This window comes from Falco peregrinus, chromosome 2 (assembly GCF_023634155.1).
Source record: "Falco peregrinus isolate bFalPer1 chromosome 2, bFalPer1.pri, whole genome shotgun sequence".
Classification (NCBI taxonomy): Eukaryota; Metazoa; Chordata; class Aves; order Falconiformes; family Falconidae; genus Falco; species Falco peregrinus.
Genome location: NC_073722.1, coordinates 46199817 through 46216810, shown reverse-complemented (window position 1 = coordinate 46216810; position 16994 = coordinate 46199817). Strand labels below are relative to the sequence as shown.

General features: G+C 41.8%; 1 protein-coding gene across 1 annotated transcript in view; it reads left to right on the top strand.

Moving 5' to 3' along the window:
- The first annotated feature begins 248 nt into the window (after positions 1-248).
- The window catches only part of FAM53A (family with sequence similarity 53 member A), a 74022-nt gene continuing 57276 nt past the window's right edge, over positions 249-16994 (top strand). Inside the window, exon 1 of the mRNA XM_055794747.1 lies at positions 249-351. The gene's annotated coding sequence lies outside the window, so the exon portion shown is untranslated. The remainder of the gene's footprint in view (positions 352-16994) is intronic.

The window sequence follows — 16994 nt, the reverse complement described above, 5'->3', positions numbered from 1 at the left end:
CGCCGCTCCCCCCCCCCCGCCCCCCCCCGGTACCTGGATAGCCAATGAAAGCAGGGCGCTGCGCCGCCGCAAGGCCTGCTGGGGGCTGTAGTCGGCACGGCCTCCCCGTCCCAGGCGGCGCCGCAGCTGTGCGTCCCTGCGGGAACGGGCCCGCCCCCCGCCCCTTGTGGGCCGGGCCGGCTCGCCCCGCCGCCCTATGGCAGAGCGGGTCAAAGTTCGGCGGGCGGGCGGTTCAGCCAATGGGAGCGGGCGGGTGCCGGGCGGGGGCGGAGCCGGCTGTGTTTTGTTCCATTGCCGTTGGGGAGCCCGGTCCATACGCGCAGGGGAGGCGGCCCGGACGGCCGCGCGCAGGTACCGGCGCTGCGGTGGGGGAGGCCGAGGGGAGGGGGTGGGGCGGGCAGCGCCCGGCGGCGGAGGGCGAGCGCAGCCGGCAGGTAACAGCAGTTCCGGCGGCAGCGCCGGGCGGAGGGGAGGCGGCCAGGCCCGCACCGCTTGCCGGAGCCCGGGCGGCGGGGCGGACCGGACAGCTCTCGGCGGGCGGGGGAGCGAGCTCTGCCGCGGCGCGGGGGGGACCCTGCGGCGTGGAGGTGTCACCCTGGGGCGGCCCTTCCCCGCGGCAGCGGCGTCCCGGTGCCGCAGAGCTGCGGGCTGCTCGCCTCTCCCGTTATATCGATAGATCGTATCGGTAGGGGTTATATTTGCGACGGTGTCGGGACCGGGGCCCGCGCTCCGCCGGCGGAGGTGAGCGTTGGCTGCCGCTTCCCCTGCCCGGAACGGCAGGCCGCCTTTGGAAGTGGAACGGCGGCTGCCCGCGGCCCTGGCAGAGACAGAACACCCCAAAGCCCAACTTGGTAGCGTCAGCCGGTGCCGCCGCCCGGATGGGCCCTGGGCCGGCGGAGCGGAGCCCCCTGGCAACTAGGGCCAGGGCCCTGGCGGCGGGAGGGGAAGGGCCGGTGCCCGGGCTCCGCGTCCCTTTGTGCCGCTGCCCGGCGGGACACATGCCTGCAGGGTCGTACCTCGGAGGCGAGTCCCCCCGCTTGCCCCAGAGTAGGGTTATCTCGGCGCAGGGGCGCGTTTTTCCACGGTAGCCGCCCGCCGCCGCGGTTCCGGGGTGAAAGCCGTCATCTTTTTCTCCCTTCCCCTCCCTCAGCGATAGGAAAGTTGGTTTCTAATTTGTGCCTCCTGAGTGTAACGACCGGTTGGGTTCAAAAGTCCGGGATCGGCGAGTGAATAGGCCCTTTGTGTGAACCCGGCTTTTCTAAGGGCAGGACCGTGGCTTTGTTCTGATTATTTGGCTTATTAAACGTCGCCTGGACAGCGTGAGGGCGAGCAGAACCGTGTGCCCGGAGGGAACGCGTGCCGCACGTTCTGGATGCTCTCGGGAGGCCGCTGTAGGAGCCGCGAGGCGAGCGGAGAGCCTGGCCAGCCTGGGGGACCCGCCGGTTTAGCCGTGGTTATTTCAACTTCTCTGGCACGGAGCTGGAAGTTATGGCGTTTTTCTCCTTTAGGTGAAGGAGATGTCTGTCATAACTGTCCAGAAAACGGGTTACAGAAAGAGTGCTTGGGGGTAGTACCCTAACGTTCAGGTTTGGAGGGTTGAGAGTGGTGATTCAGACCAGATAAACCAGTGGCTCTTCATGTGCATGCTGAGTTCTAGGCCTCGGGATGAATTGAGCCAGCTGGTCAAATCTATTTTCTGGTTCACTGTGCTTACATTAAAATTAGCTCCTGAGAACAGTTATTACAGCCTTTACTGTTACATTGCCTCCCATTCATATGCCTGACTGCTAGAAAATATTTTTGTCAAAGCCATTTTTGGCAAGAACCAGTAAGTTTGTGTATCTTGTGGCACTGAAGTGTTCCTGGATGTGTTTTAATTGTGAATAGTCTGTTTGCTTCAAGTCAGGCTTATGAAGTCTGGAGTATGATGTTTGCTGAATAGCAGAAACTTTCCTGATGAAGCATGTGGCTTGATCTGGTTTTATTGGACATGCAACGTACATTATCAAGCCCAAAGAGCTTCTGCCTTTGTAATTATTGTGCTTCTGAGAAAGCCTGTAGAACTGCACTCAGAGGCAGGAGATCAGTATGTGTAAGGACCTAAAATGTACATTTCAAGTAGTTCCACATAAGCTAGTGGAACTCCTAACTAGAAAATGGCTTTACTACTGGCTCACTTTTGAATTTCTGGGAAATACTACTCATATTACTAAGTCTGTTATGTTTAATCATCCCTATTTTTTTTGTCAGTTACAGTATGCTACCCCTCATCATATGGGAGCGCATGCTGCCTGTTGGACATAAACTCAAAATACTGATTTGCAAGATCATCCCCCTAATGATATCCTTTCAGGATGTTCCATGCTGTGGTAATCTGGCTGTCCTCTAGCAGCCTTTACCGACCAGTGTGTAACCCGTGGTTATTGTCTCTTCAACTTGAGAATTAAAGTTGATTAAATAATTGTAAAGGGATATTTTAAATTTGGTGTAGTTAAACGTCCCTACTTCCTCTTGAAAAGCTGTTTTTCTGCAGGGTACTATGATTCAGAAGAATAAGGAGGCTGGAAGAAGGAATGCTGTTTGCATTTGCAACCATTGTGTTAAGCATTGAAAGTTTGGTAAAGGCATAAAACTGTATTTATGAAAATATAGGGGGCAGATAAACTGAAAGCTTAACGTTACTGAGATGACTGCAGTTTGTTGCATGGTTTGCCTTATTTAAAAAGACACTAAAACACAATCATGAAAGATTTATTCCTTCCTATAGGAATTCCTTGAAAGTCTGGTAGCCATTACTGTAGCTCCTTCTTTTAGTTCCTTCTCCTTTTCCTTTCCCTGTTCTTTCTCCCCCTTCCTCTGTTGCCTCCCACCAATCTACATTCCTTTGTGTTAGCAGTGATGATGGCAGTTCTAGTCACCTCCTGTGGTTTGATAGATTATTCCCTTTAGAAACATGGTGTACTTAAAACTTTCCAAACAATTCTTTCCTTGCTCCTGCACTTTTTTGATGCTGGTTTTGGGTTTTGTTCTAAGAATTTGTCCTTTCTGGTTTGAGTTTTCTTAAATACTAGTAAGAAGTCTTGTTAATACTAATATTTTCCACTAGATGTTTAGGATTTACATTTCTTTTTGTGTCATTTCTTGGTCATAATATAAACAGAAACTTTGCCTGAACTTCCCTCTCCCCTTTGAGCTCACAAGTTTTGTGCTTTTCACAGAAAACTTTGCTTGCTTAAAACTTTCATTTTTATTTTTATAAAAAAAAATCATCGTGGACTATTTTTAGATTACTGTTCTTGAGATTTGGTATTTATGTGAAGAATGATCTTGAAAGTAAATGTTCGTAGGACCTTGTCTTTAATCTTGTACAATCTACATGTAAACTTAAATTTTGCAGTATGTTATGGTAGAATGTGTAAGAGATTCCTGTCCATTGCGGAAGTAGCTGTAACTTTTATTCTGGATACTGTAAGGAACGTAAGCTTACTGGAGGGCTGAAACTACACACAGAAACCTGTGAAGGGCTTTATGGGCACTCCTGAAGGGAGGTTTAATTGAGCAGAAGGCAGCCCTGTTGACTAATTCTAGGGAAGGAATTCATGGTTAGGAAAACAGCTGCTTGAACTCAGCATAGTGGGTGATGCTTTTTTGGTAGGTAAGTTGATTTAATCTATTGACTGTGTATACCTGAGAGGTAGCCATTTGTTGGCAATGTGTTTTTTACTATGTCATGAAGTTTGTGTGCTTGACAAGATTTTAGCAGTGTTGTATTACAATCCAGTGATGAAATAGTCTGTATAAAAAGTCTGTGCTTTGTTGCTATCTTCTAACCGTAAGCACTGTGCTAGGGGGATTGAAACAGTCATGTTTTCAGAAAATTATTTTCTGTAAGGGTTCTCTTTCCCCCTCAATAGGAGGTCTGTAAAAATAAAAAAAAGGAGGGGGAGGACGGGGACTGGCGGGCGGTGATGTGGGCATGTTTTAAACTCCTTTCTAGGCAGTTTTATAAATTTTTCACTGATGACCCAACTGGTTATTGCAGTATTGTTTAGTATTGAAAAACCTGAAATCAAGGTAATTTACCATTTCTACATTTTCTGCTGTTTGGCTTTTCTATTTTTGGGAAAAATCATTAACAAGGTGTTAAGAAACTCCTTGGCTAATTTCTGATGTTTTGTAGTGGGCACAAATAACTTCTGAAGGCCATGTTTCTGCTAATTTTTAGGTTGAGGGGAGGAAGTAGGCAGGGTTGTTACTAAAATTATCTGGGTTATGGCTCTTGGTTTACTGACAGCACTATTTTTTAAGTAAGCAGTTGAATATCATGCTCTAGAAAATACGAAATTTTAAATTGAGAAGCTTCCTGAGTTACAAAACCAAAACTAATAATATAATTGGCTTTTTGCTGTTGGAGCTTGATCATAGTTTAGTGAAACGCAGGCCATCACCTATGTTTTGCTTGTTGGGTGTTAACAGTAAGATCAAGATCTGATTACCTAATGTTAGCATTATTGCTCTGAATTTAGTATGACAACATTGGTTTAAGTTCCTGTGAAAATGCTAGTAAAGTACAGGGAAGAATACTGTCAATGAGATACCAAATTGCAGGCCTAGAGTTTTGGACATACGGTACCAGCAATGGCAGTTGCTCCTTAGCGTGTGTAAGTGGCTGTACAGATAGAGCTGAGAGTGTTAAACAATATTTTACCTAGAGCTGTCATTAGAAGTGTAATTTGCAAAACCTACTTGGTATACTAAGACCTACATGTCATTGTGGGAAAGGCATCTGAGATGGAAGAAAACTGTTTCTGCATTTGCTGAGTTTTAAAATTGGAACCCAGCTGGTAGAGAAAATAGTTGAAGAAATAACTGTAGCAGCACTGTCTGTACCTTCACTTTTGTGTTTTAGACAGATCTGCAATGCTGCAAGACATGATCTGAATTCTCTTTTTTTCCCGAAGAATACTTGCTTATCCTTAACACTCCTCTCATCCAACCATTCTTGGCAGCTGGCTTGTTGGTTATTTGTTAATGCACTGAATTTTTCTGGGTTTATGAAATGCCACATTTATGATTTGGCAGTTTTTACCCTGAGGTTAAGGTGGATTGACTTCAAAAATAAAGAAAAACCTTTACTGTCCTAGTAAGACCTCATACAAGGAGGCTGTGGCTTCTCTTCTACTGTCGCCTCCCCTTGAGCTGTGAATGAGAATAATAGGAACTTCTGTTGTGTTATATTAACTTTAGGTCTCTAATTTGCATCTGAAATAACATTGTGAACAGCATTAATGCCTTTGAGGGGTTTGGGAGGTTTTTTAATCTGTAGGGTAAATGTGTTTTTTAACCTAATTGGGCAGTTCAAATTATTATTGCAGCATGTTTAATTTTTGCTCAGTGCAGTTTGCATTGTTAGTGGCACTAAATCTTTCCTTCAGTGCTGTGCACATGTATTGTGGTTCACCTTCTTAATGGTGGCATTAGATTTTGTACTAGTATTGTGGTTCACCTTCTTAATGGTGGCATTAGATTTTGTACTAGTATTGTGGTTCACCTTCTTAATGGTGGCATTAGATTTTGTACTAGTAAACTATTCATCAGTTTCATACAGTTTCAAACATTACATAGTATCCACTATTCTTTATTCTACCCTCCAAAGTTTATTTATAGGAAAGATTCATGTTCTAAAGGTAATGCTTCCTTTAACTCCCCCTGCTTTCCCAATGAAAGATGTACTTTTCTGTCTTACTTCAAGATTTCTGTTGATTTGACCTCTTTTGGTTTTAGAAGAATGAAAATTTGTCATATTTAAGGGATGATGCAAGTGATAAAAGCTGTATGTCATTTGGATCTTGTCAAACCCTGTTGCTTTATCAACTTCCACAGTCCAAAAGTAGTATACAGAATATGAGAAAGGTTAAAAAGTTGGAGCCTCAGATGTCATGTAGATTACGAATCAATAGAGTTGTGGAAACATGCTTGAGGCCTGATGGGTCTAGATCTGTGGGGTTCTGTCTCTTGCTACTCAGCATATATTTCTTGGTCAACATGTAGATGGCCACACAGGTTGCAGGTGTTTTTTGTATCACAGTAGTCCACTTGAGCTTGGCTATGTGCATGCTTGCTTACCTCATCTTCCATGGCACTACATTCTGAGCAGTCCTGTCTGGTTCAACATTCAATATTTTGAAGCTGCTGAATTCCTGGAGGGTAAGATGGACTGTTGCTGCTCTCTTACTTTCATGTTTCACAAATCAGAAGGACGGCATTTAAACAAAGCAGACAAGTACCTGGATAAATACTTATAGTACCAAAACCACCACAGAGAATGGATTAAGGATAGTATTTTGGGTTTGTTGTATGTTGCTTAGGTGTCCTATTTGTGCTTGAGTTCTTAAAAGTTAATTCTTTCCTGGTTTAGTGACTTTAGATTTTGCTATTTAAATGTAAACATGTAACTTCTCAGGTGCAGACTTCCTCTGACTGGCTGTAGCTAATGCTGTCTGCTTCAGCTCCCCATCTGTAAAATCCTGCATATCTTAGTTTTTATTTTGGAGTATTTGGTTTGCCTGCAGCACTTCCCATCCTCAGGAAGTCCTAACCAAGCCTAAGGCGATAGTTGCAGTAAGAGTTGTGCGCATATGTTTGCGTGATGGTGCTTTGTGACACTACATCAATGAAAGCTATTACATCGCTGTCCTAGGCTGTTAGAAGGCTAAGCACGCTTGTCTTTCTGAAGTAATCAGCTTCTGCTTTCTGTTGGTCAGGAGAAAGATACGACAGGATTCTGCAACATTGCTGAAATTTGCATACTGCCATGGGAGATAATTGGAGTTGAGTTATTTTGTGTGAAGAAAGTATGAGGCAGGTGTGACTTTTTTTTGTTGTGTGGTAAAATAACTTGGAACATGTAAATCCTGAAGTTTTTTAATTTGAAAAATCAGAGAAGTAACTTCTAGCTCACTGAAACTAAAAAGTACAGTGTAGGAGGTTAAGCAAAGATATTACAGTGGCTTGAAATTGAGGTAGCCTTTTAAGAGGGCTGAAAGAGGTGTAGGCTGGTTGTAAGAGGCCCTTGCCCTGTAGCGGTATTGCACATCTAATGTGATTCGTACAAGAAGCTTGAGCAGCTCTACTTTCTATTCAGTCCAGTGCTTTCCTATTCTCAGCATTGAAACTTGTTCTGAATATGGTATTAGACATGCTCCTGACTGCAGGTCAAGCTGATTGCCCAATTCCCTACATGTGAGGGACACTTTCTGCTGTAATAATCATAAAATCATTTAGGCTGGAAAAGACCCTGAAGATCATCAGGTCCAACTGTTAAACCAGGACTGCCAAGTCCAGGGCTAAACCATGTCCCTGAACACCACATCAACATGTTTTTTGAATGCTTCCAGGGATTTTGACTACCACCTCCCTGGACAAGCCTGTTGCAATGCTTGACCACCCTGTCAGTGATTGGATATTAGGAAAAAAATCTTCTAAACCTCCCCTGGTGCAACTTGAGGCTGTTTAGTAATAATAAGTAATCTTTTAAAAATATTTGAGCTGTTCTTTGTCATGTTCCTGTTTCGTTGTGTTTTGCCCTCCACCCTGGAGCCTTGTGATACTTGTGGCCTAAATAAAATAGGGTATTCAATCCTTCCCCAGAGGTCATGTGTTTTCAGCTCTAATCATTCTTGTTCTCTCAAATTGGTTCACATTGGTCTTTGAGTGTGGTGCTTAAAGCCCAAATTTGTACTACAGCTGAGGCTTTCCTGTGCTGAATGGAGTAAAAAGACTGTTTCATATGCCCTGGAGCTGGTATTCCTGTTTATGCATCCCCATACATTTGACGTTCTTACAACAGCTTAACACTTGTTTCAAGGTCAGTTTGTTGATCCAGCCTAGCCTACAGCTTTCTTCTGAAGAACTGCCCTCTGGTTTGCTCGGTTAATCCTGCCTGAGCATACCTTTCAAACCTGAATTGTATCCTGCTTCTCACAGAACAGTTTTTCCAGTATGTCGGAGTTAAGCAGGATTTTAGTGCTGTGGTGCAGTTCTTCTTGCCTTTCTCCTACTTCAAACAAGCCTACTTTGCTGGGAGCAGATGATGGGAAACAAAGAAATCTGTGAACTGAGGTGTTTGGTGTGCTCTCCCATGCACCATTGATAACTGCTCTCTAGGTATGGTTATTCATAGTATTGCATTCATTGTACAGCCTTTGCTTACCTTCCAGTAGCAGAAGTCTTTAAATCTAGGTATATGACCTCAGTAGGTTCTCTTCTGTCCCTAAACCCTGTTACTCTGATGTCAAAGTGAACCTGGTGGGTGCTGCTCACCACCTTTTGCCTTTTAGTGCTCACAAAAGCTTCCCCGTTCTTCTCTAGGATTCTGCTGGGATGTGGGCAATTGGAGACCTTTTTTCTGAAGATAATGTGGAACGAAGGCAGGCCTAGCTTCAGAAACTGATGTCTGAACTTTTTTTTAAAAAGCATGGTCTGTTCCTGGCTGTACTCAAATATATCACTTAACACCCTAATTCTGGTACCTTGCAGGTAGTTCCAGGTGTTGTAGAGTGACTCTGAAGTAATCGGTGGTTAGGGTTGTTTTAAGCTCTCTGTTTGTGAAATGAAACTTCTCTTGCATTGCAAGCTAGGTGGCGAAGACTAAGCCCTGCTACTTGGAGCTAACTTTTCTTTAGGGTACCTTTCTTGGATTTTTATTTGGAAGTATTTGTTGACATGAGTGCAACTTTCTCTTTGAAATCTTAGCTCTTGTAGTATCTTGCCTGCTGAATTTGATTCATAATGAATCTTGCACTTCATAGAAATTGATTTCTGAGCCCTGTCTCTACTGGGATTGTTTGTGGCTCTGTAAATACTTGTCTTTGTTGTTTCTCCAGCATCTCTCCCTGTAAACTTTCAAACTACTTTGCATTTCCACCTTCCAGTAATTTCTTTAGTCTTGCTCTAATCATTGCCCTGCTTGTGGTGCCTGCATATGTAACAGTTTATTCTCATCGCATAGATATATTTGAGTGTAGTTAAAGTTTTGATGCCGTTGCCTGCAAGCTGGCATAATTAATTTTCTAACCATTCTTTCCACTGTGTGCTTCAGGGAGACTGGCAGCTATCCTTTGAAATCACACTGTAGTCTTAAATTGAGCAGAGGTTTAGAAAGTCTGATAATCTGTCTTTGAGGATGTTGAATGTTTGTTAGCTGAGATGACTTGAGTGATTGCTTTTAACCCACAGTATGTTGCCAGAAGAGTAAAGCAGCATCTCCTGGTGTTTGAGAAGCTAAAGGCGATGTGGATTGTGAAATGTATCTTGAATGTACTTTAGAATGTTAATACTTGTTTGAATTCTGATGCACAAGATGAAGTATAGTTGCTTATTTTTAATGTTATGAAAAAGTAAAAGGGCTTTTTAATGTCTGTTTGCATAATGCCTTTTCTTAAGATCACTACATCTCCTCTTCAAGCTGTTAAGAGCTTCATGCTGTTATCCCAAAACTTCAATTTTTGCTGTGTAATATTATAACTGAGAAGTATCCCCCACATTATCTGTGAAGGACATGGTGCCTGGTGTGGATTGGGGGTGTGGGTAAAGGGGGATGGATGCTGTGCTTGAGTGCAGTGTTTGTACATTCACTACTTGTAAACCAAGGCATATCCCAGTTCCTGCCCTCAGGTTAGATATTCAGGGTGGGATTTACTTGCTTAGCTTCTAGACCTTTGGCTGAATTAACTGTTCCAAGCTTATAATAGGCCATAGAAACAGGGATATGGTTTTTTTGTTAGGATGCTTTTTTAGGCTTGTTAAATGCATCCTGCTGTTAGCGATGCTGCTAGGCAAGCTTGGCTATGGAAACTGCAATTGAGGGTGGTACAGGGGGAGCTGTGTTAAGAAAGGCTCTCTCAAGGTGGGTTATACTTGGTTGTGGAAGGTTTTTCTGTAGTGTGTGGTGCTCAAATTTTGGTAATATAATCAGTTGCAAAATGCCATGTATCCTTGAAACTCTAAAGTTCAGTCCTGTTAAATATACAGTCTTAAATGTTGAAACTGGTTCAGTGGGACCTTCCCTTCTCTGGGAGGATCAAATAAAACCAAACCGATTTCTAAATTCTAAACTAGTTGTTTAATTGTAAAGCTGAGCCAAACTGAAATGAAGTAAATGCCTCTTGCACCTGCAGAAAAGGATGCAGCTGTCAAAAGTGTTTATCACTTCAGTACTTCTTGGGTCCAGGTGCTGTGGCAGTGACTTCCCCTAATGCAGTGGTTTGTTTCAGATCTTCAGCAGAAAAGATGTTACTGCTTTATGCAGACTATAGTATGCTTAAACTTTGCATGAGTGAAGATGCCAGAAACACAGATGTAATTTCAGCAGCTTGTTTCAAAAAGTGTGCTTTATCTAAAACATACTTTATCAGTATTGGAAGATCATTTGAAATATGAAGTGTCTTCAGGTGAAGAAAACCTGAGAGGACATGCTTGCATCTCTTTTACTGTTGACCTTATCTGATAGTCTTTACTGTTTTGTCCTTCAACTTGGTTACTAGAAACTGATTTTGTCAGAATGCAGTAATCTGTAAAGTTAATTGCCCAAGTGGGAGGACACAGATTTCCCTGCTGAACAGTCATGGTCCTGTCCTTTCTTGCACTGTTTGCAGATGTTACGTGCTTGACTTGCTAGTCAAGTGACTTACCTGCCATCATTTAAAGCTGCTAAATTTCTGTCCCAGTCGGTGAAGATTAAAACTAGAGGCTCTTCTCTTTTTTTCAACATTCATTTTTCAGCTGGTGTTTTTGGGTTGAAATAAAATGGAGTTACTCTGCCCTGTAGTAACTGAAGTGTGGTCCATAATACTTGTGTACTGATTGGCACCTTCTGCCCATTGGCTTCCCATAGAGGGGCATGGTTTTGAATTACAGGTTCTGTTAGCCCGTACTGTGTGAGTAAACTGCATGATTTGGAGTCTTAATGACTTCTAGGAATCTGCTTTGGCAAATGAGTCTTTCCGCAGAACTTGCTCGTAGAATTAATGAGTCATTCATTAAACATCTGATAGTGTTGAGGTACCACACAGTGAAAATACTGAGCTTTTCCATCAGGCAGAAGGTTTTTATTTCAGTATTAAAGAAAAAAAATCACACTGATGTAGTTAGAGATCACTGGGGTTTTTTTCTCTGACTTAAGAGAGTCATCATCTCTTACGTGGTGTAACTTTGTCTCTTGAGATTTCTTTTACTTCATGTAATTATTACAAATGCTTTTTCCAAATACCTACTGCAGTTGTGTACCTCTTGGTTTGTGTCTTGACCTCTAGCACAGCATTTCCTGCATCCAGCTGTTCAGTGTGCTGTGGGAGGCTGAATGCATAGACAAAGTAGTTATCTTGCTTTTGGAATGGTCTGCTGAACTGGTAAGAGCTGCATAGCTCAACTGAACTAATTTTTATTGAAGTGCCTTAAGTCTGGCAAGAGGGATGTCCCTGGTGACACTTGAATTAATATCTGAATTGAGTGCTGAAAGCACACATGATACTGATATATATACTGCTTTTGTCTTTGTATTTCATTCCATTATTTTAATGGACTTTAATTTGTGGTCTGCTCATACTTGGAGCATCGTAGACTGTTACTGAGGGCTCACATTTACTAGAGCGTACTGCTCTATGAAGTGCACATCTCCTCAGAGACATTACTGTTCAAAAAGTCATGGGATGTGCAGAACAGAAGTTGGAATGTGATGAATAACCAAGTCAGTACGAACTGTAACTTAGCAAAGTAAGGAACAGCCACAACAAATTGTCCAAACTGACATTCAATTTTAGTATTTGTAGTGCGATACCTGAGACCACTTTCTGTTAAAGAAAATTCTTGCTACTTGAAAGCTGTGAGGTATTTAAGCTTTTTTTTTCTGATGGATCACGTTCTTAGATGGGTGTTGTAAAACTTGAGGTCTTTAAGTGTGTTGCCTCCTGAGGTGGTGTCTCCTGCCAGACAAATTCAAGTCTCTTGAGTAACAAATTACAGATGGTCAGCCATGATAGAGACCAAGTTTGGGCCATGAGCAGGAACTTGGCTGGCTGTTACACACCATATCTCCTATCTGTTCAATGCATTTCCGTGCTCGTTCAAGATAGATAATGTAGCAGAAAGCTTTAACTACTGTATGCAACCTACACAGAACTGTACTCTTGTGTAGCTCTTCCTGTAACTTCTCTTTTTTAGACTTCTGGGTTTTGTATGAAAATATGTAAACAGTGTGTTTGTCATAAACTCCTAAAATAAGGATACGCACCTACATATGCTCATTCAGTACAGTGGCACAATGATATTCTAGAGTTACAATTTTGAGACAAAGACTGAAACTGTTCTTACACCATAAATTGGGCATAGTACTTTGAGAGGGAAATATTATTCATAGTACAGAGAATTAGGACAGTAAGGCTCAAGAAGTGCTTCATGTTACTGTAAGCATTGAGATATATAGATACATACAGAATGCTGCTAAGCACTTGAGTTCTATATTTAGCCGTATCTGCAGTTCACTAGCTGTACTATTTATTGAAAACTACTTGGACTAGCATAGGTTCGTTGTTTTTAACTTCCATAGTTGTACGCAAGCTAATGTTAGAGAGACTGCGCTGTGTGCAGATGATGTAGCTCATTAGATCCCTGAAATGCCATGAAGTAGCATCTTAACACAAGTTTTTCACGTGGCCTGAGGCCTTCACCAAGAACATTTCACACTTGGGATCATAAAAACAAACTTACTAGTTGGGCTTTTTCTTTTAAACAAGCCAACCAGATGTCTGAAACTCTTCAGAATGAACCTGAAGGCAAATAGGAGGTTTATTAGCAGTGTCTGCTTTGGGACCATGATGTATGGAGGAAATTTGTATAATCCCTCCGCTCCAAGTCTATAGGGTTTGGTAATAGACTAGTGCTTCAGTACTGATACTGTTTCAATCTGTCATGGGGGAGCAGGATGTGTGTGGAGTAATCATCATTGTCACTGCCATACAAATTAAAGGTCAGTGCTATGTGTTTTTCAGGCCTGAGTATTTTTAAAATGTGTACATGCCTCTTCAACCTTTCTCATTTTTAAGGGCAAACACTATGATCATGCAGAAAGGTGCTACTGCTTATCTTTATTTTGTCCTAGGCTTTTATTATCTAACTGGTGGAATGAAGCAAATATCAGTAGTAGGACCAGTTGGTCCTCATCTATGTGGCTGTGTTTTGTTTGGGTTCCCCCCTGCAAGCCTTAGAATAAAATAAAATCTTGTGGGTCTTAAAATCTGGATCACTTGCTTTGGTTGGGAGTGCTGAAGACTTAGGCTGGTGGTATGTGTATTTCTTCAAACACTGATTTTTTTTTTCTGTATAAATTATTACTTATGAGTCCGATTTTTTTTCTTATCTTGCTGGAGGCTTTGTATACTAAATAAATACATCCATTGGTTTTAAATAAATATTTATACACAACACGTGGAGGTGGAAATAATTTGTGTAGGACCTGAGCTCCGAGCTTCCAGTAATATCATAGACTGAAAGTTGCAATAGTAAGCAAAGGGCTTGGCATTCATGTCTAAAAGCCTCAGTAGACCAGACTTCCTGATCCTCAGCACTGTGCGATGTCGATGTTGTCTTGTGCTTTCTGCAGCAATGCCGAGAAGGAAAACAGTCCAAATCACATGTTGCAGGGAGGTGACTGGTCACAGACCAATGCTGATGGCTTATTCAAATGGAACTCCAAACATAGTAGAGATGTAAATATCCTTCCGCAAAATGAGTGAAATACTTGCCTGTCATTAGGTAGTGGTAGATTATTTTAGGAAAGAGAATCTGAGTAACAAAAGCATCTTGGAAAAGCATCTTTCTGAAGCGTCTTTGTACAGGATCAGGCACAAGGCACAGCTCATCTGCCCTCCTGTCTGACAAAGATACTTTAAAAGATGCAGGATGACTAGTCTGGGATGTGAATGTGAAGTCTTCAAGTCTGAAAGACAGGTTTAAACCTGGGAGACTGAGAGACTTATTACTGATACCAGCTTTCAATAATAAATACTTTAACCTCTGGCTGGGTTGAGTTCTTAGCCCTAGTTTTCTGTGGTGATACATTCCCTGCTTTAATTAGGTATAATCTGGAAAAGTCTCTTGAGCTTGCTTCTCCACCACTTCTGTTGCTTTGAGAAATATACTTTATAAACTGTGACAAAGGCTTAACATCTCCTGTCTCAACCCTTCCTTTGCCTTTCTGGAAGGGGACTTTCCTCTTTATTTAAAAATAAAGCCAAACGAGCTAATAGTAACTTGAGAAATACAGAGTAGTGTATTTATTGCAGATAACATTCATTGTATAACAGAGTAAAATCTTCCATTTCTAATGCAAATTTTATTAAACAATTTTAGGTTTTTATTTGGTATGTGCTTCTCAGCCAAGCTGAATGAATTCTGCATCTGAAGAATGAGAAATTTGTACACCAAAGAATTACCTTTAACCTCTTTCCAGCACATAATCTGGCTGTGAGTTTTGCAAAATGGAAACCACCATCTTAAGCCAGGATATTCTCTTTAGTTTACTTCTGATGCATCTGCTGTAGGTTTTCTCCATCTCTCACTCTTTGAACAAGGTCTGTTTTTTCAATCGGAAAACTCTTGAGTACTACTTGTTCCCTTTGAGTTCAAGGGATTTGCTGAAACATACTGTATTTTAAATAAAACAGTGTCCAAATGCTGTGTATGATGGTTGAGGCTTTGCTTCCTTCTTATAGGAGCTCTCACATCTGAAGTGTGGGAGATGGTGTGGAAATGAGTGTGTAGGGTGCAGCCTTATTTTAGTAATGGTTTATATTTTGTCACAGCTGTCTGTGACCAGTTGGTATTAGAACAATCATGCTTAAGGGTCAAAACAGTGAAATGCTGAGCTCTGTAGTGATTTTGGGCATTTGAGGCAAGTGGACCTACTATTTATTCTTGTGTATCTCTGGAGGCAGTAACAAATTAAATCCTAGTTTTTTGACCTTAGCATAGTGAAATACAGTCCTGACTTGCACATTAAGTGAGGTATGGTCTTCAGCAGACAGCTGTGAGCTCTTGATGCTGCTTGTGCTTCCTGAGCCTGTGGAATAGCTGAGAAACTTGACTCCAGTGGCCATCAGTTAATATAAAGGGTGCCTTCTAGCATATTTTTCTTGTCCCCTTTGGCAGTTTTGTGCTGGAGTTGTGGCAAACTTTATTATAAGGAAGCTTCAGTATTATGAGGTGTTCAAGCCTGGATTAAAACTGGCTTATGAAATGAAGACCGCATGGAGAAAGCTAAGAGATGCTGTAGCTCAAGGAATATCTCTTTAGTCTTTAAAAGAAACTCTGAATTGCAAATGCTGGAACTAACTTCTTTGGCTTTGTTTTGAGTTCTAGCATGTGTAGTGAGTGTTGTTGAGCCTTACCTTAATTTGTCACATCTGAACTCTGCAGGGAGAGGAACTACTATTTAAACAGGATTTGCTAGATGGTTGTGAAATGACTTCCACAGAATACAAACTAGGATTATAAACTCTACACTTTTTGTCCCGTTTGGTCAGAAACTGTTGTTCTAATGCACTGTTTTTAATTTTTTTGTAGAGAACCTCACAAAATAAAGGAGTGATAGTTAATTGTGCATTAAGAGAGGATCCCTATAGTATGAGATGCTGGAAACTGAGGTGTCCCCCCCTCTAGTACCTGTCCCCCAAAGCACTGATGGATAATTCTATAGCTGCAGGAAACTTTTAATTAAAACTTTTTAGACTTGATGTGAAATTTTGGAAAGTTGGAGATTAGTTCTGAAAAGGGTAGAGTCCAAATAATTCTCTTTAAATGCCTGCTAGTGAGATCCTTTCTGGGCTAAAAGTTATTAATATACTTATGTTACAAGGAATGCTTAGCCTCCCTGTGAACTTTAGTGCTGTGGTAAATGTGTAGTTTTAGGAGTAGAATGTTTTCTTTCTGTTTGGAAGCTGGAATTTTGCATTGCAAGAAACTAGACGTTATGTAGGTTTTTTCAGATGGTGTGAAATATTTAGCAGTTTCTAAAACACTGGTCTTCCACCATGGTCTTGCTTCAAGCATAAGTAGGATAGGACAGACCATGCTTTGTTAGACTTGATCGGTTTTGTATAATGGGTCAATTTTGAAATGCATCTTGGATGCTGCAGAAAGTGCAAAGAGACAAAAAAATCAGACATTTCTCATCTAGAGTCTAGTAACAAAATCATCTAGATCTGGAGTTAGTACTGCTGGGGTGATTAGCTGCTTTGGCTTGCTGAAGCAGAGATAATATTTTAAAGGACCTACTTATCCGAATTGGAATTTTGACTCTAGCTAATCCTTTTCTTCTGCTGGGATCTGGCTAAGTATGTCTTTATGGGATTGTTGGTAATAAGGGTTCCATGTAGCACTCGGAGGAAAGAGTAGGACATAATGTAAAGGAACAGAAAAGAGGGAATGACCTTTTTTGTTCTCACTGGGTAACTTTTAATCCCGTAGACAGAAAAAATGGAATTGTGATCGTCAAGAAACACCTACATTTTTTGTTATGGGGAAATAGTCTAAAATCTCGTTATCTTTTCTTCTTCATCCAAGATGGAGCTTCCAGAGACAGGAGAAATTCAGAAGTTTCAAACAAATGTAAATTTTCCCAGTGAGATGAGCTGTTGCTGGAACATTTTGTCCTGCAGGATGCAGAGGAGGAGGAGTGGGTTGGAAATGAGTCTGGCTGCCTTACTTTCTTAGAGCCAAGAAGAGATTTTTGAATTGGCTTTATGTTCCTCATCAGGACTCTTCATCTCTTTGAAAGTAGGTTGTCAAATTGGATGAGCCTCTGACATCCTTTAATTGACTGGGGGGTGGGTAATCCATATTTTTAGTAATCTTCGCAAAAAAGACCCCAGTGATGTCACTGAGAAGATACAGAATTTGTGACATGAGCATTTACTTTCTTCTACCTCCACCCTTAATTT